Source organism: Cottoperca gobio, chromosome 6 (assembly GCF_900634415.1).
Source record: "Cottoperca gobio chromosome 6, fCotGob3.1, whole genome shotgun sequence".
NCBI classification, from domain to species: domain Eukaryota; kingdom Metazoa; phylum Chordata; class Actinopteri; order Perciformes; family Bovichtidae; genus Cottoperca; species Cottoperca gobio.
Window position 1 is genome coordinate 17094341 of NC_041360.1, and position 25776 is coordinate 17120116.

The following is a 25776-nucleotide window of genomic DNA, read 5'->3' on the forward strand; positions in this document are numbered from 1 at the left end:
TTATTGTGAGTGTATTTTAATATGAGCTACACAGGCTTATCAGTTTTATGCACTTTGAGATGCTGGGCTACTTACCGACCGCATGCAGGTGTGCTGCAGCGCCAGGTGGGTGTGGAAGGTGGATTAACAAGCAGGACTGCAGTTCCCAACAGCTAATTTTAACAAGCGCCAAAATAATATACATTTTAAATAGGCTGCATTTTGTGCATTAACCTAAGCATATTTAGCACTTTAATAACCCCAAACATGTCCTCACTGCAGCCTATAGCCTTCACAAATGTTAAATCAGGATCTTACCTTAACCTCGAGCGCTCTTGGTTTGGAGAACTTCAATTGATGCGAGTTTTCATCCCTTTCCACAAAACAGCGTCTCAGGAAGAGCTCAATAATTACATAAATAAAACAACAATCTAAAGAGCAACTTTTCTTTTTCTCTGGACACCTCACATGCAGTCTGGTTAGGACTTTGACCGATCTCTATCTTGTTGTGGTGAGAACAACATAAACCTGCTGCTGCATGCAATCTAAGGAACAATTGTTGTGAAACATATAGAGGTTAACAAATACTGCTAATGCTAATGCTGACATTTTGCAATATATTGAATAATGAAATTCCAAGCAAAAAATGCTAAAGCCTTTGTCATTTGGGTTTGCCTTTTGGATGAAATTACTATTTTTGGCCTTCAAAGCAAAGTATACGTTTGTGTTTTAACTGTGTCTTAATGTTATTTATACTCAATGACCTCTGTGACAAGCTGCTGGGTTTTATTTTTGCTCGGTTGACATTTCAGGCCAAAGAGGAGATTGCTTTTGCTATAGTTGCATCAACACAACAGTTACGGTATATTCTGACACATATTTCAGATTTTACAGAAGTGTTGCTCCAATACAGGGGAGTCCTATCATGGTGGAAGGGAAGGAGGCTGAGGTGATGATTGTAAAGTTCAACAAGGGCATTGATTTCTGGTACGCACCGTGCAACGTGGTGAGAGAGACTTCCTTCAGACCAACTCTTGATGCCCTGAATCCCATTGTGCAGACCAGCATGGGGACGGTTTGCACATTCACACAAATAATTATTGGTCTTTACCTTTTTGATACCATTTTTATTTATTTATTTAACAATATGAATTGAATCCTGTGTTGTTGTGTTTTCCTTGTTTCTGTAAGAACAAGAATCATGAAATTCACCTGAAGGCAGAGGCTCTGCTCGTGAGAGTGTCCGATCAAGAGCTGGTGAGAGATTCTTTGCCATACTCCATTTTCCAAACCAAATCTCATCCCCCTCAAATCCAGCCACACGCATAACTGGAGCAGTTATGATACAAACGGTCACTATTAAAATAAGCTTCTTGTGGTTTTGGCATCATTATATCAGGATTTTGGATGCCCTTTACAAATGCTTTTTAGCCACAAGACTTATCTTTCACTGCCTCATTAGTGGCAATATTGTCTTTATCGCCCTCAGAAATTAGATTCTGTTAATGTTCATAGGAACAAAATCATTTGCATTTTAGGATTTTACCCTTTGGGGTTACACAGCTGGTAAATGTTTGTCCAATAGTTTGAATTCAAGACCTGTTTGTTATTCTTTTCTTGTCTAGCTTCCTGCCACCGACACTGAAGTGGAAATCTCGAGTGCGAGCTTTTTATACATACTAAAGAGTCCGACTTGTTCCTCCACACAGCAGCCAAAGATAAACATGACCTTCACATAAAAGTAAGTGGGTACATCCTTTTACCTGACTGCTGTTTCCCAGTAATTATGTCTATGGACTCAAAATAACTCTTGATGAATTAAAGTAATCATAACATGAGGAAAAGCAGCTGACTCTTTTGAAAAACGTCCAACTGAGTTAGAAACTGAGCCCACGCAGCGTTTGCTTATACAGAGAATTAATTAGATTCTGTAATAGACATTATTCAAATTATTCTTTGGAGATTGTCATAGTTTTTCAACCCAGTCTAGCTTTGATTTAAGATGCCTCAGACGAACAAAACAAAGGAAATTGTACCTGCTTTGAAATTCCGACATTTCATTGTAGGCAAAGTCGATTCAAATTGAGTAATATTGAGAAATATTGCCTCAGTATTAAATCATGCCTCCTGAAGGCCTCCTGGGTGCAGGGGGCTAATTACTGGGGATATTTTTCTCCGGCTCAGTCCGCTGCACTGCCTCTGTCATAATCAATGAGCCTTGTAACACTCAATTAGAACATAATTGGATTTGCGTGTGTTCGAGGTGGAAAAATATGTACATTTGAGCGGACATGAAATAACTGCTTATCTCTGTTGACAGCTGTAATGAAGTTGAATTGGGTCAGCCAATTGTACATTTCAGAACATTTCAGTCAGTGTAAGCATATTCCAGCACATCCCCTCCCACTCTACACCCAGATGCCTCACATTTGGCACGGTTAAAAACAGCTTGGATTTACATTATAGTGTTTAATTAGTAATTTATACTTGGACACAGTCCCTGGCTAGATATAATGAGTCCGTATCTACCGTTCACATTGTTGTTTACAGTGCGGCTGAGGTGGGATAGTGACATTTGCAGTAAATCTACACAGAAAAATCACAATCGTGCTGTTCTCACTTCTCACCTTTTGTGTGAGCAACTACAATGATGCTGCATCTATTGTGCAGAATATTAAACTGTTTTCGGACATATTTGTAGTAACCGTGTCAGTTCAAGCCTTTGTGAGGGTGTTTCCATGACAGCAGTTGACTGACATCTGAGGGCTGGTGTTGCTAGTGGACGCGTGGTCAACTTCTGTGGTGCGCTACTGACTTGAACACGTTTATGTATAGATTACGTACATTGATACCCCCTATTTCAACAAGCTCACATATTGTTGAACCCTTTACAACAGTCAACATTTGGGAGGTCCCTATGTGCTATGAAGTTTTCAATTCCACTCAGAAAGTTGGAAGCATACACTGTATATAAGAAGTGGACGTAACTACGGTTTATAAACCTCGAGTTTGGCATTTGACAGCGAACTGTCAATCACAAGATGTCCACGCCCTAAAGCACACCCTGCTTTATCGTCTATTTTACTCTAATGGAACCATAATGTACATTATGAACATCATGCTGTATTGACAAAGACTTGGAACTGGTGATTTTAGGAAAATGTTTACTGAGGTAATAAATCAATTGATAAGTAGGGTCATGTGCTCAGTGACCTCTACACAATCACACTTATTTTTGCAACCAGTGGAGTCAATCCCTGCTAGCCATTCGGAAAAATGCAAGTTTAAGGCACTTACGCATTGGCCTCACTTTTCAGACCCCGAGGTTGCCTCCTGGTTGGAAGACAGAGAGCTAGGCTAACTAGCTTCTCTCCCTTTCAGTGTGGCAGGTGATATTAAAGACTATTTTTAGGTGCCTGCTTACAAAGGTATTGAAAAAATGCAGACCCCCTGGAGAACCCCAATGTAGGTGGAGCGATCATGGCAAAAAAATAAATAGAATTTAAATTTCCTGTTGTTGGTAATTACAATTCTGGCAAAATAAATGCCAAAATACAGTTTTGTTTACAGATTATATATGTTTTTCTGTTTGACCTTAACCAAAGTAATTAGTGTGATTTAAATCTGAAAAGCCCTATAATGGATTTTAATAATGTGTGGTAGATGAGCCTAACCTAAACGGCCACCATAAAGAAAAACAAATCTATTTCAGTCATACAGGTCGTTTTTATTTTGATATATCACTGTTATTGTGGAAAGCCGGGGAGTGAAAGATTTATTTCCCAGCTTATGAGCGTAGAGAATGTGATGTTATATCTAAGGAGCCTGTGACAAGTACAAATCTTCCTGATAGTTATTAAAGTGGTCATGATCACTTTGCTGCAGACACGCCGGTGTGCAGCGTTCAGTCTGTCACGTTCCTGCTGCGAATGTCTGACAGGCAGCTTGAATTTATGGCAGGAAGGCAGGGTCGTGTCTGAGCTGCTGTGTAATAATCCTCTTTATATATATTTATATATATATATATATATATATATATATATATATATATATATATATATATATATATATATATATATATATATAATATATATAAAAATATTAACTTATAATATAATGCAAGGAAATTACAAATGAATCAACACTTCCCTGATGCAGTGTCACCTAAACTGCACATGTTAAACTTAACAAGGATTCATTGCAGGGCTGTTGTGTTGCACTGCATTAGATTTTACAGGTGTATCTAACTAACGGTTGGCTTGGTTTGTACTGTATCATATGTTGTTGTGCGATAAAGAGGATAAAACGCAGAGTTTGTAAAGCAAACAGAGGAAGGATTCTCTCTATTGCTTTTTTAGGTGGTGTGTGTCTGTGTGATATATGTTTTAGTTGGGGTGTTGTGCGTGTCAGCGTGGCGTGATAGATGATGTCCTTGCAATGACCTCTAGTGTGTGTGTGTGTGTGTGTGTGTGTGTGTGTGTGTGTGTGTGTGTGTGTGTGTGTGTGTGTGTATATTTAAAGGCTTTGGCGATATGTTTTATCTTATGACCTCTGAAACTGGACCGTAGAAAGTTCAATCATATTGATGTGTTTTAATGATCCTAAATGTTTTTCATGGAATCAGGAATATGATTTGCTGTGTTTGTTTTTATTTTGTACTTTGCTCTTTAGGAACGATAATTCATTACTTGAGTGTTAGAGAACGGCCAATTGACTACACGTAGCTTTTAAATCAAGGAAACGCAACAAATGTCTCATAAAGGAAAAGGGAAACGAAAGGCACCGTAATCAGTTTGTGCTGAAATGATGCAAACACATAATTTATCCCAGAAAACGTGCTATGAATATGGATTTCTGTGTTAAAGCAACATGTTCCGTCTCAGTCTGATGAGGGATTTGCATTTCTCACATCTCAGAGTTTTTTTAATTATGAAAGGAAATTTCACCCCAGCATGCCTAACATAATAAAAAAGAAGAAATTGCCAAATTGTCCTAAGAGCTAATTGAGGGCAGAGACATACTGATTTGTTTGATTCTCTGGGCACACAAGATTTAGCATTTTGTGTGTGTGGTTGTGTGTTTGTATTTGTATTACATTCATGTACATACAGTACAGCTTCTTCTTGTGTTTGAATTAATGTGCAATATAAATGTAAACCATCCCACCTTTATTTCAGGATTCTGGTTGCTCTGTTCACCACTGTGTTAAAAAAAGTAGAACCATTTAACATAATATTAGATAAAAAACAAAAATGCTCAGTAGTGTTTATTTTCCATAGCGACAATCAAACCTTAAGTGACTCTTCCATGAGGGTTTTTAATCCAATGTCTGGTTATTTTGCATGCATCTAAGCAGAGCATCATTTGTGCCACAGGGCCTGAGTTTGACCAGTTTTCAAAGCAATGCAGGCAATTCTTTCTGATGAATAATGTATTCATAGTCTGAAGCTGCAGACGCATCTCACTGTGTGTTCAGAGATGCTTGACTTTCACACGTCTCTGCTGGAATGAGGCTGAATCAAGAGCTTGTCTCGGATATCAGCAGCTGTGGGGAATATCCTGCTATGCACAAAGGACAGAGAGAACATGCCTGTGATGTTGGGATATTTCTAAGGCTACATTAAGAGGCTTTATAATGGTGACCGTGTGAACACCTACGTGTTAGCCACACAGGTAGAACTCTGATGGCTACATTTACATATTCTTTTCCTGTGTGTCTCCATTCTGAAATTATTCATTGTAATGCCATAATTATAATGGATATTAGTGTTCTTGCGTTGGCATGGCAGGTCCATTTTAAAATTATAGGGGATTAACAATATTAATAAACCCATTTTTAATACAAAGCAATAAAATACACAAGTTTCCAATATATCCTGTGTCAGAGAAATGTTGAATTAACTCTATAGCATTAATCTTTACACAACATTTTGTGTTATTTTTAGACGCATTACACTATAAAGAAGTCATAGATTTTTCCCCCCTCTTCACACGTATATACTGGATATGCATGAGTCTCAACACTTTTCAGAACATAAATATCATAAGTGCAACACATTATTGTGAGATGTTATTAGTATATGTGTCTGTCTTTGTAATTACTCCTACAACAGCAGATGTTATGGAGCCTGACATGTCTGGGTTATAGCTGCACTGGATCAATATAAAGGATCGCATTGCTTCTATTGGGCACGAAAGCAATCAGATCTGTTTTCCTTTCATAACAGAAATGATTGTAGCGTAGGAGAGATGGTTTCTTATCAACGTAGGTATTGGTTTCTACCTGGTCTCCTGTCAGCAGAGGGATTTTATGACCCACAGTCATAAAATGTGTGTGAGTGTTACTAAAGCGGAGAACAGAGATAAACGCTCGGTTACTTCTGAAAGAGTCAGATAAATTATGACAGGAGATAAGTGAATGTTACACGTTTGATCTAAATGCCTTTGTTACAATTTAATGTAGCAACACATACTATTACATGAAGTATACGTTGATAACCTCCTTGCATAAGTTGTAAATAGCTTTATAATACCGAAAGGTGATTTCTTTTTATTACTGATTTTTACAGTGAAAAGCTTCATTTGGATTTTCTAAAAACCTGTCGTGTCACTCCTGTTGCCGTGAATGGATTGCGATACTTGCTTTGAAGACAGGGAAATGGTCAACGTGAGGATTTGTAAAAGTCAGTTCAGCACAAATGGTCGAACGAGCGGGAATCTGGGTGTTCTCTGAAGCTGACGATAAATCCCATAGAGACTGTAGTGCCGTCACACCGTGTAGGTCTCCTGCGAAGATCACTCACGGCAGACTCCATTAGCAAAAGGCTGCTCTCCACATGTCACCGCTTGAACAAAGAGACATGTATTCATACAACATTAAAGGAGGAATGCTAGCAGCCATAAATAAGGTTTTGCTAAACACTGTCTGACACGAGAAAAAAGCGATTCTGTGAAATGTTTAAATTGGAGTATTTGCTGTCGTGCTTGATTGGAGTTGTAGACTTGAAACGGATCTTTAATGAAATGACTTTTGGATGATCTGAACTGATGTGTTTCAGAGTCAGGATCAGATGATAACAGAGAGTGGTGATACTTTAATTGATTATCAAAGCAACATTGTATCACCTCCTACCACTGTGTTTGTACTGTGTGTGCTGCTTTGTAATTCAGCGCTATGGACAATATACAAGGTTATACGAGATGTTATTTCTGCAGCTCAGCATGAATTTAATTATCCAGAAAAAAATAAACATTGCAATCATTTAACAGTAGTGTTTTTATGCACTGTTTGGGAACATCTTCCAAATATCATGTTACTGCGTTTGTGATTATGGTTTCCCTGATGTATTATCAGTATTGGTTTTGATATCCACCTGCTGTCACAATGACATCATGGTATTGATTCCCCGGATGACTTTTGTGGCTAACTGAGTCACGTTTCCCGTAGAGGTTTGACGATAAGCCAGTAAGGGAAACCCCCCTGTGGGCATGCTATGGGCAGGGCAGCACACATCATGTCGCTTCTCATTTCTTTCCTTTTCTTTTTATTGCAAGGTCTGAAATGCTGCTTCAAAGATGATTCATGACACACTTTTCATAACATCAGAGTCCTTACCTGCCTTTTAATACGCTGCTCACAGTGTGATTGGATCATAAAAACGCCTCTTTGAGCTCAAGGAGTCACACAGCTCTCTTTCACGTGACCTAGACCTTAATTAGTATGGCAACAGATTGTCATTTGCATGTATGTGCCCCAGTGAGTAGAGGGGAGGTGGTGCGCATATGGGGGAAGGATAGTGGCACTTCAGGGCCAGTTTGCTTAACAGACCCCAAAGGTGCCGTCAATTCAGAAGGGTAGTTATTGTAGCTAATTATAAAAATGAATACATTTATCTCATCTTTCCAAATGTTAACACTTGTGTGTGGTGTGCAGGTGCAGTAAAGGGATAACTACAAAAGCCAGAGGGTTTTTTTTTTGTCAGATTGTCTTTTTTACTAAGTTACCAAAGATTTTTTTTTTTCACCATTTAGATTGAACCATTGATTTGCGCAGCAGATAAAGAAACTCAACAGAGCGTCATTATTTTTCAAAGTGTACCCTGATCCTGACAAAAGATCCGCCTTATACCTGCTGGGAATTTCTGCCTTTGGAGAGCAGGATTTGTGAGACTCCTTTTATTCAGTAGGCAGCAACATTTAGACGTCACATGCCTTTGGCTGTTTGCTTTAAAGTAAAACAGCCTTTGTTCTAGCATTGATATAACAGCTATTCTGTGGTACCGGGCTTTGATACTGTGCAGTTATTGCACTGTGTCACAAATTGTCTGTACCGTGTTTTTTGTTTCCACTGAATGCTGGATCATTGAGACTGACAACTTAATCTGCGCCATCAGGTATTTCTCATTACATGTGAAATTCAAAAAGGAAAAAACAAGATCCACAACAACAGGAGAGTGATTTATTGACCAGGTTCAATAAATGTTCCTGCATGTTTGTATTTTTCACTTATCAGTATCCATATCTTTTCTTGTATTAAGAACAAGGATGCTTCCTCTTGTACAATATTTCAGTTGCCTGAGGCTTTTTTTCTTTTTTTTGGCCTCCATGACTAAAATCATCTGTTGTGGTTGGTGTTGAATTTTCTTTTGTAGATCATTATCTCTATCATTTGTCAGGCTGGTTGTCAGTTTACTCATGCTACAAGCCAGTTTAATATCTTACATAATCACTCATACTGTCATCAAGCTGTTAACTACGACTCATGCAAATATTCTCTGCAGTAATTTGCATTTGCGCTGCAGACACTGATGAATGCTCCATTGTCTATGATCTGCACTTGTGTCTCCCGTATACCTGTAGCACACCAATTCCCCTACATATGATCTCATATCGCATGTATTTTTCAGATAAAGTACTATACCCCGGAAAATGGAAGAATGTTTTTTTCTTCCCTGAACTCCATATTGACCGCTCCCCTGTACGGAGAGTTGTTGATTGACAGGTAGGATCCCTGAAAACCTCTACTGACATGTTATTGCTCTGGGTCAGAAACAGGCAAACAGGAGTAAGCCTTCAATCTCCCCCATATCTACTCTTTGCACTGCTTCGCTGTTTTTTTCTTCTTTTTTTTTACTGTCCACTATTTTTCTGCCGCCTTATAAAATGTATTTTCTTGCTCTAAATTATTGACTAGTCTGGAGTCCCGTGAGACTGAGCTAGTGGTGTGTTGTTGTCCATCAGCAGCAGCACAGAGATATTTTTTTGTTGAATCTCAAAACCAAAATGGTCGGATTTATCCTGTTCAGAGTCTGAAGCGAGAGTAAGGATAGCATTTCACTGCCCTGCCATCTACGACAGCTACATACTGTACTGATGGGCAGAAACTAGTGCGTGAAAAAATACATTTTTAGTGTATGAATCAGACTGCTTTAGATGACTGAATACTATGTGCTGCATAGTGCAAACTATAATAAATGTTTGCATAAAATGTTATTCAATTATTTACTGTTTTTGGAGCTATAGAAACATTTTTTTTTTGTTGTTTGTGTGTCAAAATGTGCACTTTGTCAAGATCAATCCATTGCAGAATATAGCTTTTTAAGATAATCGGTGAGTTCTGCAGATACAATACTGAGAAACACCACTTATTAGTATAGAAAAACATTTAAGAGGCAAGACTGGCAATATTTTATATTTGACCCTTTTTAAGAAATACAGTGAAAAGATGAAAACCAACGTATTACTTCATATCTCATACTTTCCATCTTCTCTACTTTGCTTGTGGAATATATTGTTTTGTTTCTTTAAAAAGGCGTGGCCATTTCTTAAAACAACTGGACTCAAACAGGAGTAAATAATGCATTTGTTTGGCTAAAATTGTGGCATATTGATGTGTTTTAAATATTTGTTTGATTGAGGTATATGGTACAAAGCAACATTAGCCTTTGGCCACACAGAACGTTTTTCTAGTAGGATCAATTATAGTATATATATATAGTATATATTTGTATGGGCTTTGTTAACAATAAGAAAACTAGAATATCACCAGGTTTATCCTTTCACATGATTCCAAATGTAATGGCTAGTTCCTCTTGGTAAATAATGATTACATCGACTCGGTGCATCTCCAGCTGACTGTCAAAGATTTATCTCATTTTGACATCGCTCTCTTTCACATCCATACAACTTTGAATATTCTCCACACGCAGTATGATGTTATCACAGTCCTACTGAATCATTCGAGCTTGAGCATGAGGTTTTATATTTACATTATTTCGCCAACTCTAAAAGCTGATGGGGATCCTCTTGGAAGCTACCTTGTGATGGGTTGCTTTTCATCATAATTGTTTAAACCCGGCAACCTGATCCTGCGCCTGGAAACCGCAGGTTGCGTGGGGGAATGTTGATTCACGTGGCGCTGGAGAAGACCTCGCTGCTGAAGATGAATGCTGCTTCATTGTGCTTCATTGTCCTCTACTAATTATTCCAGTGACAAGTGTGACATCACCCCCCCAGCTTTGAACAGAGGTTTTTGAACAGTATTGAGTGGCTCAAGGTTGCCATCAGATGTGACTTTAAATTGGCTTGAAACCCTGCTATGAAAAGCTGCTGCTGCACGTACAGCAGTGTGTGTTGTGAAATTACCTGTTGCTTAGGAACCAGCATGACTTGGTGCATGAGAGCTGGCTTTGCCAAGGTCTTTGAACACAGGAATTATTCAACAAGTGTTAGTCAAATACATTTTAAAGCAATGTAACCATTTTATCTTCTCATCTTGCTGAGGAGATCGTTGTTTTTACTATTTTTTAATCTCTTGTTTTTCTTAAATGAACATGTTTGTGAATGAATCAGCCTAGATGGTGTTACTCGTTCACTCCTTTATCATATGGTTTATATTCTTACTTCTGTATGCACATGTCACAACCGTCCAAAGGGATGCATGAAAACATCTTTTCTCAGGTTCTGGGGATGGAGAGGCGTTGGGAAACATCATAGTCATGGGTGGAGATGGCCGAGTGGTCTAGAGGTACGCCTTCCAAACAAAACACTAGAAGGTCGGGAGTTCAACACCAGGCTGCCATCAGTGTGTACCCCTGAGCAAGGTACTTAACTCTGAGTTGCTCCAGGGAGACTGTCCTTAGTTCAATGTAAGTCACTCTGGATAAGAGTGTCTGCTAAATGACCTGTAATGTAATGTAGTCATTGTCACTAATGCACTAGTGCACTAGAGAAAGAGTATGTTTTCGGTTCGATTTGTTGGTTCATTTGTCCTTTTTTATTAGCAGGATTACGGAAAAACTACTTGATTATTATGAAACTTGGTGGAGTGATGTAGCATGGGCCAAGGAAGAACCCATTACATTTTTGGTGTGTATCAGGATCATGGGGCGGATGCACACGTTTCTTTTCATTTATGGAAACGGCCTTGGCGAAGGTCTGCAGTTCATATTAAAAAAGCCTCATCATAGGTGTTGCCTGACATTTAAAGAAAAGAAACAATGAGGATTCTTTTCTTGTATGATATTATCCAGAAATAAGACATAAACTTACTCAAATATGCAGACACGTTGCATTACTGAAAACTGTGTGTGGGTGGGTTTACAGCTAATCAATGCCTTATTATTGCACATAGGCACAAAAAAAAACTTCCTTGATTAGTGGATACCTCCTGAAGGAGTGTAAAGCCACCGACAATGTCCCACCCTCCATCCCTGATTAGCACTCCAACTGTGAGGAAAAGCGCGGGTCGAATGAAGGCAGCAGACAGTCGCAGTGGGGGCAGCATCAGAGGAACAGCAGCACTTCAAATGGAGGTTTTCAAGGCATACAGTCATACATTTTTCATCTGCAACCAGCTTTGAGGCAGGAGAGGGGGCAGGCTCCAATTGAAGTCTTCTAACAACAAGCCAGGGCTTTCAGAGACAAAAGGTACACGGGGGAAGGGCACTTGAAATGAGAAACAACTAAAATCCTTTGTTTACAATAGATGAACAAGGAGCTGTTTACAAAGTCAATGTGGCTGTCGAAGTCACAGTGACAGATATCACGCTAGCAATCAAAAAGATAATGGCAGAGCAACAATTGTGAAAACTGTATGCTTCAAATAAGTGCATAAATTACAATTTATTTTGCATTCACTTCTTTTTTTTATAATGTGAACACTGAACAGCTTTTTCTATGAGGGCGTACATTGCACATTATTTATTGAGCAAATATTATAATTTATTTATATATATATATATATATATATATATATATATATATATATTGAATATTAAAAAACACCACCACTATAACCTAAATGCTAAGACATAATTGAATCAACCCCTCTAAGACAGTGTCAAAAAACATTATAGGCATCCTGAAAATAGTCTTAATGGAAGAACAGTGTTGGATTGCATTAGATAGTACAGGTGTATCTAATAAAGTGGCCTTTTAAAGGTGCTGAGCTTTTATTTTGAAATACATTTGTAAGCAGTTCTTAAAGCCTCCAGTATAATACTGTGAACGCCTCTTATTCTAAGCATGAACTAAAGGCAAATGTCTAATTTTAGCTCAGTAGCTGGTGTCTTAATAGTATGCTGTAAATATTGAATGGGCACTTTCAAGATCCTGCTGTTCAAACACAGCACAAGATCTCTTTCAAAATTAAACAGAAATAAAAATACATTGCTTATCTTTGTTCTAAACTAAACTTTACCAAAACCATCCTGGGCCTCTGAGTCATATGATTCAGGCGACTCTTTATCTGTGTGGGGGGGAATCAGAAATATGAACCTATCCTGTGGTAAATGCATCCAGGCCATAAAGCGCTGTCCCTCATCCCATAAGCAGACAGTGGAGCTCTGCAGAGCGCCTGCAAATTTAATGACTGAGTTTCCCGGCACTGCTGAATCCACTGGGTACAGAGCCTGTCTGGATGCTAATGCAACCTGACATCTCCATCCTCGCTCAAACAACCTATGTTTTCCTGAATGAGATACTGCAACAGCAAATTAAAGGCAACTTTGATACGAAGATCCATCTGAACACAACTGCTCTACTTTTTCTGTACACTCGGATTTCAGCCTGGTCTGATTTGTTCCTGAAAATATTGTGTAGGCAGTTTGTTGAAGATGAAGGCGCTGTGCAACACAAAATAGAAGATTTAACTCATTTACTGTTAAGTCGTGTTTTTATGTATGCAGCGTTCAGATACGGTAGAGAATTTAACACGTCAGTGAGGATTGATGCTTCATTCAAAATGTATTCTCTTACATTTCACATAGTATACGTCATCGTCTCAACTGAGAGGAAACTCAACACATCTTCACCTGCATTCTCCTGTAAGGTTCATTTACCTGACTAAATGAAAATGAAATGGTAATGTAGTCATTGTAAAAGTAGTTTGACAGAGGCCGTTGATGTGCAATAATCCCAGTTTCCCAGACATGGATAATCTTGGCAGTTTGGGAATCTATAACATATGTTGCATTTTGAAAAAGCTTTACCCTCACTGTGGAAGTCAGTGTCAACATATCTCTCTGGAGATATTGAATTAATTTCTTTTAGGAATTATTGCTTTTCCCCTGCTGACCAGTGCAGATGACTCAAGGCAGTTTGGCTTCATTTAATACATCTAATATGTTTAAAGGAGAACTTTGCTTTTATTTATATATATCTTAAAACAATACCAAACATGAACACATTTTAATCAAAACAGTTTAAATCGGAATAGTTTTTGTTTGCTGTAATCATTCCTCCTGTTTATTCCTTTTTTTTGACAGTGTTGCCATCCTGGTAGAAGGTTATCATTTAGGTAGAATCTTGTACTAACAAGATATTTGGAAGATATCTGTTTGATTTGTCTAAGCCTGCTGAAACCTTATATTAGATTCAGATGCATTTCTTTATATATTTTTTCACTTAACAAAGACTGTGGATTTCGTCCCCCAACACTTACACTGGAAACATAATGGGAAGAGATATCATAATGGTCAGTATGAACAGGAGCAAACACAAACGATTTAAATGTACACATGAGCACCTGGCTATTGTTTTTAAGGCAGACTTGAAAAATTGGGAATCTATTTTTTCATCCGAATTGATTGTCTGATAGGATAAACGTGAGGTGTTACTTCCCCTCACAGACTTTGGCCTAAGTGATAAAAAGTCTCATGCATATATTCATTTATAATGGATAGTCTGGGTCAAAGTCCATTCATCCCAGCCTGCAAGCTAGTACAAAGGATTGTGAGTTTGGTGAGCGATGGTGGAAATATGTATGTATGCTGTGGTGAGTCCAGATCCAGCAGTGACATCTAGATGAAGCTATGCATTTGTTCAAGAGATTAAGGGCAGCGTGGTGTCACAAGGGCAGTCAGGCTGTACGACTGGAAGCAGGTGGCACGTTTCTTACGTCCTCGCTAAGAGGGATTAGGCCTCTGAAGGGAGAGGGAGCGTATTTGATTAGCCTGTTCAAAGGTTTGGGAGGACGGAGGGCTGTTCATGTGATTAGCTTGAGCTATACTGATTTATGAGGAAGTGTGTTTTATAACATCTTGCGAAAGAAAACTGTTATTTCAGTGCAAAGGCCTTCTTGGCTTTTTGCCTCCTCGTATTTAAAAAAGCTGGTCAGACTCAGCTGCATGTGTGCACACGGTATGAAAAGAATAATGAATTCATACATACTGTACCGAGGAGTTGTTTAATAGATTGGATTTGCGTAACAGCATGTAAATGGAATATTTTTGTTGATATACTTTCAGATGAGTTTTCTTTGCTGGTAACCAGCACAAGTTATGTTATATTATATACTGACTCGACTGTCTTGTACGGCCGCCCTGATGAAAAACACAACATTTCATAAAACACCATGACAACATAAATCTCAGCTGTGTAGCGTGCAGTTGAGGGGAAGAGTTCCCTCAAACAACTGATTGGCTTTATTAGAACAGATACACATATTGCATATGTTTGCATTTCTGCATTTACAGGCAGAGTGGAGTGGATGAGTCTTGTGGGCGGAGGAGTCAGGAGGTGACCCGTTGCACCCTTCAGCCCACGCACAGCCCCTCCCGGGAGTGTGAGCTACCAAAGAGTACAACACTACCAAATAGGATGAAGTTATTGGGTAATGTTGTGTGGGCCTGATTTCAGATTGCACATTACAGTACAAAGACCTCAGAACACAGAACATGATCCTTCTGCTTCAAGGTTTGCAGTGGTTCGTTTCATGGGGATGACTTCTGGCAAATCCTTTCTGAATTTCAATTGTATGTGACATGCTAAAAGCCAGGAACGCTTTCAGGCAATCCTGCTCTATCTGCTGCTCAAAAATAAATTGGTCTTTTAATCCTGTAATTGAGCATGGAAGAGAAAAAGCATGCAGGAGTAGTCTCAGTATTTATGTCCAAAGATGCATGAAACTGTTCTAAATGCAGAGCTCTGGAGCGTAGCATTGTTAGCATCCCTGCACGCTGTCAATGCTTCTCTCTGAAAGGAGTTACCAGCATGAAACATGTCAGAATACAGAAGATATGACGGGCTCTTTAACTGATATGTATTTCACGGATGATTGAGATCATGGCTGGTGTGCGTTCACAAAATTGTAAAATTAGGAAGCTGTGTGTAGAGCTTTGGACAGCTAATGGACATTATGCTAGCCCATGCTGAGCTATGGATTCAATGCCTCTTGTGATGTGTTTTTGTCGAGTTATTTTCATTTTCATCCACACTAACTGACTCAAAGTGAAATGCAGAGCTCTGTTAAGATGTGATGATTCAAATATGCCTTTAGATAATTCTCAAAGTATTTATGAAATGTGGGTTGCTTCTTGAAGTCCCATTCACCAATAGGCTACAGCAAATGTTTCAAGTACTGACTGAACTCCCAACGTCAAGAGAAGAAAACGTATTGATATGCATGTGTCTCTGAAGTCTCTCTGCCGCTGAGGAAGAACGTTACAATTAACAATTATGCTTCTGAGAAACTGTTGCACTTGACTGGCCTCTCTCTGGATGTTAATGAAACATATTTCCCTCTGGTTTATAGGGAATATTGGCAGCAAAATGTACATATCTGTGTAAAAAATTAGATTTGCCTTGATATGCACACCGGCACAGAAAAAGACTTGTGTTGATGATAATTGTCGAGCATGGGTCTGCTCATTCATGGCGCTCGGTGTCTGCCTGTTAAGTGACAGAATAATTACACACGAGGCTAAATAGGGCGCTCAATAAGTGCACAGAGTGATGGCAGTAGATGTGGAGGGAATACTGATGGTCCAATCATTTTTCTGAAGCCTCCTCCCTTTGTTCAAGTCCCTGCTTTATTTGCCTACGGCTGCCTCCTCCCCTCTGCGGCGAAGCGAGCTCATTGGATGACAGCAAAGTCACGGGTTGACGATCAGGTCCGCAGAGTGAAGGATTTTAACTGTTGCTAAGGTATTTTCAATGGTTAGTTGACCATTAGAGGACATACTTCGCTGTCCATCTTCACCTGCTGAATGCTAGGAGATAGCATGGAATGTGTTGAAAGTGTGAAATCTCAGGATTACTCAGTTTCTCATCAGCAGGCCAGACAGTCTGCACTGCTGTCTAGGGTGTTGATGGCTTCAGGCAAAATGTGTTATTGAGATTTGACCCGCATCGTGTTGCATTTCTTTATATTGAACGTCTTTTAAACCCTCTGCCAAGAGAAATTTGGCAATGACTCAGGCTGTCTACAGATAGACCTCTTTTTTAAAGCTCAGGTTCACCCTCAGTTCAGAGCTCATGTAGAAGGAAAGCTATTTCAGCCCTGCAGACTGAGCATTGAAGACAGGAGTCAGAGGAGCTTCCTTTAAACCAGTTTTCTCTGCATGTATTTAACTACATACTGTGTGTTTAATCCCCTTTTTCAATCTCTGAATTGCTGTATTTCTGGGAATTAATGAATGATATCTAATGTATTGGAGGTTATACTGCAGATTAATGTGTGTCTTCTCTATTCTCTTTTTTAAATGTACCTTTATTCAACAAAGAACGCCTAATTAAGCTTAGAAATCTCTGTGTTCTGCGAATATAGACAGCAAAGACAAATTAGTTATAAATAAACAACCAACGTAAAACAAACGACCACAAAAGGCATAACACAGGTAACACAAAATATGCCATATATCAGAATAAATCATAACCAAAATGGATATATCTGTCTTTCTATCTGCAGTGATGGCTGACATTCGGAGCATCACCTCCTCCTTCTTGCGTTAACACCCCTGCAGCTACCATTTGGAGCCTGTCCAGGTGAGCGCCACACAAAGACACACACACACTCCAAAGTCTCTTTCTGGATGTCAAACTGGTGCAGAGAAATATGTTCATGCACTGCACTGAAGGTGACAATGGTTTTGCATCTCCACCTGTCATTTGATTGGTATGACAGACCCTTATGCCCCATCCATTTTACCTCCTAAACTCCGAAACTAAAGAAAAGCTCAGGGAAACGCCACTAGCACTTGTCTCCTGCTACCTCTCTGCTCTACTACCCTCCTCGTGATACTCTAGTTTAAATTTAGGTTCACCTCAGACCACACAGCATCGTTATGTCTGCTTATAGAGAGGAGATGAGAGCCGCTGGCCCTGTCTGTGATTCTGGGGGAGCTCATCATCCCGGCTGCGTGGAGCACCATGAGGCTGGGCTGCCTGGGACTGTTGGTATTGAGCAGGGAGCAGCGCCCTGGGCGCAATCCATCAAAAAGGAGCTGTTTGCACTGTGGGAATAGCCATGAATAATCCATGCTTTCTTTACCCTTTCCTGTGTAACTATGCATATCCCATTACATTCTCTGTTGCCTTTTCTTCAAATATCCAACCGCTGTATTTGTATTAAACATTCATTTTTCCTCTAATGATTTTCTAACATCTAGGCCTTATCTACAAATATATAATTTGGAGATTTAAATATATATATTTATATTATTTAAATAAAATATTGCAGAAAAGAAAACAAATCTGATATGTTGTGTGGATATTCTGTTATGTTAGTTAATTCTTTATTTAGTCTGACTGAGATCAGGACCTCATTGAGATTACCTATTCAAAGTTACCCAATAAAGGATTTCTGGATATATGGCTAAATAGTAAAATAGTACGACTTAACCCCCCGCCTAAAATAACTAACATTTCTCTATTTGTCTTACTATTTACTTATTTTATCAGTCGGGTGTTTTCTTGACTCAGGATGGCAAATATGGTTTTAAAGGACATCAAATTAAATGAATATTATTTTGACTGTGCTACTATTAAAAGGGAAGTAAGTCAAGTAACTCAATCATATGTATTAGGATTCATCTTTATGACTGTGTCTTGTGGGCAGAACTCGTTACTACTACTGTTCTTTTATTTGTAAAATACATTATTAAATGACCCAAATTGTCCATATGTGTCATTTTGAAGTAGCACAAAACATTTACATTTATTAAAGGTAATTATGTGTACAACAAACCAGCTGCTAAACACAGCGTTAGCCTACCCTCCTCTATATTCTGCTTCCAACAGTAGTAGTGAATATCTTTTATATATATATATATATATTACTGCATCAGGGTCAGTAAAACTGTGGCCAATATTAGCAGTGTCTCATTGTTCTTCATTTGTGATTATTGGGACTAAGCTGCATGGTCAGTGAGATGAAGGGCTAGTGAACGTTTCAGGTTAAATCAGTTTGAAGCTGGTTGAATATGGTGTGTAAAAAAAGATTTTATGGATGAATCGAGCTTTGGGGGCTTTCTAGTTTGCCGTTTTTTTATGATGGTCATAAACATCGATTTGTGCATTGTTGTTAATGGAGGGCCCTCTTGAGAACAAGAGTAACACAGTTAGTGTTTGTGAGGTCCTGTGGTTCTGTTTTCTTTTTGTTATTCCCCGACGTCAGATGCTAGCTTTACTGACCATCAACACTATTTCTTGTGAGGTGAATTAAGCAGTGAATGCTGCTGCTAAAGAGATTTCATGCTACAGTACTAGATTATAGCTTAATGGACTACTGCCCCACTGTGGCAGTAACATTGCTGTGCCCAAGTGCCACATTGTGCCTGTTTCCTTCCTTTCACACACATTTACTGTTCAACCTTCACTGGGTTTCATATAAGCTTCCCCCCCCCCCCCCTTCAACATCAGCTAGTTCTCTATATTTATTATCATCCTCACATTTCCCTCTTTTTGGCTGATAAATGGATTAAATCCTCTGGCTGTGATGAATATCCAGTGAGACGTGAGAAGGGGTTTACTGGCTCCAATTTCGAGCAATTATATTGCGGACAAATCATTTTGCTTTAATTAGATCTTGGAATATCTGATAAGATACCCAATCTCAATTTTGTATTTTTTTCAAAGGTCCATGCCAGCGAGCTGAAAAAGATGCTAACTTAATCAAGCCAAGTGAGAATTTGATATTAACTGAATCTTTCCATTGATCTTCTGCCCACCAGGTGGTATTGAATAGAAGGAGTTTAAATGCCGGCATGTGATACTGCATAACTTAAACTGACCAGTAGAGATGTGCCTTGTTTGCAGATTGGGCTATGTGAGGGGTGTGTGGTGTGCATGCTCGCTACGTCCCATTTCTCTCCTGCTCAATAAATCAGTCTTGCTTTTAGGCGCTTCTGCAGGCTATGGAAAAGACCTATAAAGAACGCTCTACAGTGGGTCTTCTGCCCAGCGCTGCCAATATTGTCCCTTACTATCACTCAAACAGGTCAGTCAGAAAAAATATCCCCCCAGCTTTTATTCTGCCTCCATGAGCAGTATAATCAATATGCTCTGGCTGTGTTGTGCAGCTGGTGGGCGAGGCCGGGTAATTCTCACAGAGAGGGCAAACGTACACCAGCATGCGCACATCCTGTAACGCACTAATGCACCGCAGGGATCTGACATCAATTAAGAGAGACAATGGACAACTGTCCTGTGCTTTGCAGGCTAAAAAGTGTGAATGTGGGAAGGAAATGTGGGCGTGTTTTTGTCGTGAAAGGTACAACCTTCAGCGATACCACTGTTGAAGGGACATTTTTTCACCAAGGCCCACCGTTAAAGAAATGGTTTAGAGTTTTGGGAAATGCTAATATTAGTTGTTGTTTTTTTTACAAGATGAAAGGATTGATACTCTCATATTTATACGTTAAATATGACTCTACAGCCACAATCCATTTAGCTTAGTTTTAGCATAAATACTGGAAACAGTATGTGCTGAAGCTTTTCTTGGCCGTGAACAGTGACTTACTGGAGGTTTCCTGAGACTCCAGAAAGTCATTGCAAGAAATAGTCTGGCTCATAACGCCACATAAAAAACACAACTTGACGTTTTTACGCTTTTTTGCACAGAATAAACAAGAAAGATATAGCGGATTATTTAGTGAGCTTCAGAGGTGGTTTTTGTTACCTTTGGACTGAGCCAGGCTTCATATTAAGCGTGCAGATATGACAGTAATATTGATCTTACAGCCTAATTATCAGCAAAAAAGCAAATAAACATTTTCTTAAACTATTTCTTTAAATGTCATTCTGTCAATGATTTATTTGAATTGATTACAATATTCTGTACGACATGTTTATTATTGTTTCTCATTAATAAATCTGTTTTATCTCTATTTTCTGATCTCTGATAATCATAATAGTGAATGAAGTGTGAGTGTAAAATCCTGTATAGAGCCTCTGGTGTCACAATATTGTTTTCAAACTGTGTTATACGTGTGAGTCTGGACACAGTTGGAGCTTTTCCATCTCCGTGTCTCCTGCACCTACCGGTCTTCTAATAATAGTAAAGCTGTTGCCGAGGTGCAAATGGTGAATCTCAATGTTTTATTTATTTTTTTCGCTCAAATGGATTTCCTAGCTGTGTCAGAACCTTAATCTGCAGCAGGGATGGCCGTCGACGCCCACATCATGTTTTCATTTATGCCTTTTTCAGAGTGGGGGTAGCCATTACAAATTCTTATTACTCCGGAAATCGGGGAGCAATTCTCTCTTTCCACGGACGCCATGTTTCCATCACTCAACTTCATGTAAATGGTACCTGTAGTAACAGCTGAACATTTTCTTAGTTATATTTTGTTGTATTAAAAATATTTCTGGATAGTAGAATTCTTAATAATGAATAATTGTGAATATTAATAATGTTGTAAATGTTTTTTATGTGTCTTTTGGTTTTAAAATATGTCATGATGCTTTCCACCTTACGAGCAGCAGGATTGGCTGTGACCACAATATATTTTCCACCCTCCTGCTTTCACCCTCCACACCTCGCTGCACAGGGCTCTGACTTCAGGTATGCTTGTCGTGTGTTTTTTGGCCCATTTTAAATTGGGTTTCCCCCTGAAGGACTTCCAGAAAGACGACGGGATTATGTATCCAAAAGCCTCCAAATCAAATCAAAAGCTCTTGTGTTTCTCTTGATGGCTGCAACTGAGCGAGGATGGGCAGGGCATGGCTGACATCCCAGAGTCATGGCGGGGAGCTGGAGTCTGGAGAACCAGTATGTCTTCCTCTCCTCTCTCAGAGAGCTCTGTTTGTCACTCGCTATCACCGTCTGTCACGCCACAGAGCGCCGTGGCCACACATTCTCCTCTCATGCATCTTTCCATCCTGGCCGTGATGGCAAAACCCTCCCTCAACACCTCAAAAGGGAAACATGTCATCCTTCTCTTCTCACATGGTGCTAAAAAGGCCCCTCTCCCCAAGGGAGCTCTACTCTTCTTCTGACGATCGATACGCTGAACCCTCGCCTTCATTCATCTACCTATCTATCCATCTTCCTGTCCTTACGCCTTGCCATTTGTCTCTAGTCTTTACCACTTGTCCCTATGCTACTGAGGATCTCTCAATGGCTTTTGTTGGTAATCAATATGTTGTGTACTTCTCTGTTTAGAATATAAATAATGAATATTAGGGTTTTAATGGATCTAAAAAGCAGGACATCCTGCACCCTGTATGTACTCATTACATACAGTGGAATCCTTCCCACTGATGCAAATCTCTCTCTTTGTAATTTATGCTGCCTGTTTACATTTTGCTTTCCCTAGCAGTTCTTTTCCAAATGTACCTTAGATTGCTTTTTTCCCCCTCTGCGTTCAACCCCCACGCGAGCAGTATTGATCGTTCAGTGCACTAATTATCCTGCTTGGCCTTGGATGTCTCTGTGTACTGCAGTCAGTCTTTGATCGACATGTCTGGATGTCTTGCGTTACCGTTAAAAAGGTCCAGAAACTGTTTTGATTACAGAATTAAGAGTATGTTGGGGTTTTGACTCCTGATCTTTGTAAAGACACGTGTGGCACCTTCTTAAATGACCAATCTGTCTATCTGCAGTTACTTCCTGTTCCTACAATGAGCTCTTAACTTGGCTGTTCAGCACCTATGTGTGGGTGTGTATGTATGAGGGCAGTATTTACATATGCATCCATGCATATGTATGTGTATGTGTGTGTGTGTGTGCACGCGCCTGTGGGCAAAAGTACAGGTCGGTACATCCTGCTCTGCCACCATCTGTGCTCAGGCAGGCAACAGGCCACTTCATACACACTCACCCTCTCCATACAGCCACATAGCTCTGTTTTTGTTTGTTTATTTTTTGCTTCTTTAAATTATGGAAATGTCTTCAGTTCTAAATAACAAATACGTGCCAGTCTGATGCCGACATGCATTTATTTACATTGTGCTATCAAAGTATTTGAAATGTATGCTACAAAGGTGAAAAGTGCTATTAAAATGCAAGATGGTCCGAACACTTTATCTGTCAGTCTATACTGTCTCTTTTTATCAGGCGATATGTGTACATCACCATTTTTGTTTATATATTTCTCATTCAAAATCTGTTTAATATTAATATTAAATGTGTTATTTATGTCATTAAATCACAACACGTGTTGATGCCCCAGTGGGAAAATGTCCACCAACACACGGGGGAATCCATGACCCTAGATTGAATTATACATGTATTTGCACGACATTACAATTCCAGATACACCCTCGCTCTGAATCTATTTCCATGCTTAAAATTTCAGTTCTGTCCGTAATTGTCAGGCATTATGACGGTAGATTGGGAATCAATAAGGAGCTCCGGAGCCAGTGTCACTGGTGACCTTTGTGTGCGCTCAGAGGAGCCTCAGCCGATGACATTTTAAGCTCAAAGGTCCCCATGCATAAGCACTCACATGGCTTTGTGTAAATGACACTCTTGGCAATCTCTGTGTGTTTCTAAACAGTGCTCAGCCTGGCAGAACATATAGATGCACCAAAGCAGTCCGCAGTGTATGTTTAGCATGAGCCGCGACTATTCATAGTAGCATGTAGCCAGAAAATATTGTAAACAGGTTACAGAAAGATGCCAACATTGCAGACATAAATAATTCAGTTGTTCTGTAAAGTATGCAGACCTGCGTTATAAGCTCTAATGAGCTGAAACATCTGTCTGCCTCGGGCATGTTGTGACCCTTGTTGTCCCTCTCCAGCCTCATCCATTGGAGTCCTCTGTTTGGCACTGCTTCCTGTCGTCACCTGCAGGCCCAGGGAGTATGGCTTAGTCGTGCTCAGTATATGAGGATGCACACCCCAGCGTCAATACCATCTGCCAGCTCCCCTTGTGGCATCAGCCAGGTGCTGGGCACGCACTCACACCAGCTATGCCACAACAGCACTGCCTGCTGCGATCAGCCTCGCTGTGCCAACTGTTGATCATCATGTCCTCTCACTCCCGCCCAGAGACTCATTATTAACCCAGGGACACGCTGTGCTTAATAAAGATTTACAGCAGACCAAAGATGGATTCAGTGTATGTTTACATTTTTTGATGAATGCAGATAATTTCCTGCGAAGCCACATTGAGCCTTTGTTGTGTGTTGCTGTGCTCCTCCTCTGTGTTTGCTGCAGGTCCCCCGGGCTGTTTCCCACGAGATGCAGTTTGTGTTGAACCAGCTTTCACTTTCTGGAACGACACTGCGCTACCGTGTTTACTGGAGCTGCCGCTCTGATGTTGGAGTACTACTCCATAAACACTGGTAACATGGGGACTAAAGTCAAACATTGAGAAACTAAACTGTTGCTAAATCAGGAATGTTAAGTTTTTAAAATGCTCTGAATCCTTCCAGCAGCGCCGAGTGTTTCTACAATGTTTACTGCATGTTTGTGATATATGCAGATAAGTTATTCATGGTTCCTCCACCAGGAGCTGAACAGGAAGCTGATGTCACAAACGGAGCAGAAGAGGATGAAGGTGGAGAAGCTTAAGGAGCTGCTTAATTGTTTCTGCATCACTTTGTAATACTTACTTTTCTACAGCTTTATTTAATTATGTTGGTGGTACGGAATGTGTTATTCAGTATTGTCATGACAACAGCCGTTCTTTGTGTTTCTTGTTTCATCTTTATTTCTGTTTTCCTTTATTGTTACACTTTAGTGTATGTGCATATACAGTAGTGTGTATTGTTGGGTTTTCTCTACATACACTTCAACACTCAGCTGCCGTCGTGTCCAGTCACAACGATATTTTATTCTGTCAGAAATATCCATATAGCCTACAGTATGTCAATGTTACCGTCACTTAGCACTAAACATCCTGAACTAATCCCTTTGTGGCAAACAGCCTCTGTTAGCTAATGCTCCCTGAATTATACAAGTTCAATAATTGTCATAAATAGTATATCACATACTTCTGGCTCCTATGATAAAATGTATATTATCTTTAAAAAAACGAGTCACGGAGCTACATTGGATTTAATCCTCACTAGTTTTATGCATTGATACTTTTGATCTTACAGTCCAAATCTTTTTTCAGTAGTTTGTTAGACACCACATTTAAGCGTATCACTAATCTCAATCCAGTTAAAAAAAAGTTTTTCTTATCAACGATTGAACGATAACAAAGCACATATTCATGTCTACTTTGTCATAAGTCAATTTTCCTTTAAATGTTTTTCAAATGGAGCCCTGCAGATAGCCGTGGGGCCACAGCCAGTACTTCTCAGCTCAATTACTCAAAAGAATATGTGCGCCACTTGCCTGGAGAGGGTACTAAACGTACTTTATTGCTCTTTAATAATTGCTTTTCAACATTGTTATCTTAATGCAGCCCCTTTTTATGCGATCTGAGAAAATACCATTTACTAGCTCTCGGGAGCAGAGTGACAATTCTTAGATGTGATGTGCCTTGCCACCTATGTGCCCGTCTGTCTCTCTCCTGCTGTTTGGCTCCTTTATGAGGCCTGATTCATTGGCAGGCTGTAGCCATATGATATTAATAGATCACTTTGCAGCAGGGATGGCTTTCTTGTGTGTTATGCTCAGTAAGTATTATGTTCCTGGACAATGATTCTCAAAAAAAGGCATTCCTCTGACTGACACTTCATAACTGCAGATCTTGTACATTTAGCTGAGTTCCTTTATACTCTGCTAGTTCTTGGTGTTACAACCCAAACTTGCGCCTTGTGTTCAAGGTCACAATGTATAGCTGCATGTAGAGGGACTTCATGCATAATGTATACAATAGTGCATTCATTGCTAATTAGCACTAACAGGAAAGGATGCCCCCTGATTTCCCCTGATTTTAGTCTCATTTGCATAAATATAATGGGGCACAAGAGAGTGTGAAGCCCAACGTCTGTCCTCCCCTAGGGGAGGAGGAGAGGTGTTACTGGGATCTGGGTGCACAAGTGATAATTGTTAGAGATCTGTTTTTCTGACGCCCAGTGCATGAAATAGACGGTGTAAAGTGAACAAAGAGACTGTGGCTAGCAAACAAATGCACCATGAACCTGAAACGGACGCAACGGAAAGATGAAGCTCTTG

The 25776-nt window shown here is 39.6% G+C and overlaps 1 protein-coding gene and 1 long non-coding RNA gene across 7 annotated transcripts in view; one reads left to right on the forward strand and one right to left on the reverse strand.

Moving 5' to 3' along the window:
- Positions 1-1020, reverse strand: part of stra6 (signaling receptor and transporter of retinol STRA6) — a 17167-nt gene extending 16147 nt beyond the window's left edge. For 2 of the 5 annotated variants that reach the window (XM_029433615.1, XM_029433617.1), the window contains exon 1: positions 298-522. The gene's annotated coding sequence lies outside the window, so the exon portion shown is untranslated. Of the gene's footprint in view, positions 1-75; positions 254-297; positions 523-974 lie in introns of those variants that run through there. The other 3 variants (XM_029433616.1, XM_029433618.1, XM_029433619.1) reach the window with 2 other exon arrangements.
- The window catches only part of LOC115009550 (uncharacterized), a 26068-nt gene extending 292 nt beyond the window's left edge, over positions 1-25776 (forward strand). The window contains exons 1-7 of one of the 2 annotated variants that reach the window (XR_003832378.1): positions 200-490; positions 893-985; positions 1171-1236; positions 1605-1720; positions 17168-17244; positions 23863-23990; positions 24158-25776. This is a non-coding gene — a long non-coding RNA (uncharacterized LOC115009550). Of the gene's footprint in view, positions 1-199; positions 491-892; positions 986-1170; positions 1237-1604; positions 1721-17167; positions 17245-23862; positions 23991-24157 lie in introns of those variants that run through there. The other variant, XR_003832377.1, reaches the window with a different exon arrangement.